This window comes from Polyodon spathula, chromosome 24 (genome assembly GCF_017654505.1).
Source record: "Polyodon spathula isolate WHYD16114869_AA chromosome 24, ASM1765450v1, whole genome shotgun sequence".
Taxonomy (NCBI): domain Eukaryota; kingdom Metazoa; phylum Chordata; class Actinopteri; order Acipenseriformes; family Polyodontidae; genus Polyodon; species Polyodon spathula.
Window position 1 is genome coordinate 973,827 of NC_054557.1, and position 1,586 is coordinate 975,412.

A 1,586-nucleotide genomic window follows, 5' to 3' on the forward strand; every position below is an offset into this window, starting at 1 on the left:
CAGCGTCACGTTGATGCTCACGTGATTGTCGTGTGCTATGTAGTGACGAAACCACGACTCCGCGCGCTCTGACTATTCAGCGCAGCTCTGGTCATATAAACACATTCCTGACAGATAAAAAAAGAAAACATTCCGACACGAGAGCGAACGCCCTAGACTTGCTGTGAAGAATTTCAATGGATAAATATCGGCGTTTTCTTGTTATGCATCGGGTCGCGGGACATTTGCTAGGAAATCGACACTGTCTCGGCCATAGGGACTGGAACACAGGAGGTTTTTACACAACCTCGACAACCACAGTACAGTGAACACTCTGTAATACAACCACAGTGTTAGAACACCTCGCCAGTCCTAAAGAATCTCCCTCAATAATAAAGCCACACATACTCGCTATGAGTGCTTATGCAGTTCCAAACCACCAACAGCCTTAAACGTTATTAGAACAGTTTGCAGCTTAGATAAACCCCATTTAGAATGGGTAAATACACGAATACATTGGTTTTAATTTAAACAAATTCGATGTACCTTCAGTCCTGTCTCATCCTCTGTTCCCCATCCCCCAGTCATATATTTAGTAAACAAGGAGTCTGATTGACATTACTGGAGAATTAATGTCCCACCTGCAATCGTTCATCATAACACTCCATACCCTCCTTGAGAGATGAAAACAGGTGCACTTGTGTGGCATTAAGAGAGCAAGCAGCTCACAGTGTGGGAGTCATTTCTGTTGTGTTAACTTTAAAATATGCATTTCCTGCAACCTAGAATGCACATTTTTACATTTCGATACAACAAAAATCTGTATATGTTTCATTATGTCTCACAAAATCTCACTTACAAATGAAGAGCCTTCCCTCTTCTTAACCATGTGCTCAGTTTCCTGTCCTACACTTGATTTGTTTTTAAAGCAGGTGGTATAAACTGACTTATTCCAAAAGTATCTTTTTTAAATTTAAGAACTTAGATCTGTTACCCAAGTACACAAATATACAGAAAGAATATACATTTCTTTGTCTGCATGATTTACTGGGATACATAGCAGGAGAAGCGAATCGTGGCAGGACTACAGAAGTACTTTATCAATTTGTACTATAGCTCCTTAATCTGTAGAGTTGGCATGTGATGTGAATTTCAGAGAAGAGGCTCGCAATTTATAATGCTGGTTCATTGCGTTCCCCTTTATTACCAATAATGATTTGCCAGCTGAAATTATATTTTCCAGTAAGCATATATCTTCCCTATAACTTTTGAAACATTCTAAATCATTAAGCATTCCATGAATTGAAAATCTTTGAATGGACTCTACCAATCTCTAGCAGGCAGTACCATGTGGATGTGATGCTAGCACCCACAGGCCTTGTGGGGTCTTGCAGGAATAAAAAGAAAAAAAAAACCTTGGATGAAGTTCAAAATTCGGTACATACATCAATTTGTGGGGATTCGGTATCAAAGATTTTCGGTATTGTAGTGGCTAAATCAGTACAGTTGGAGGGTATGATACTCTCTTGAGAGATGTCTCTTCTAATAAAATCAAAAGCACCATGAGGATATGTATGTGTAGCAGCAGGAGCATACCTTTTTAGTTC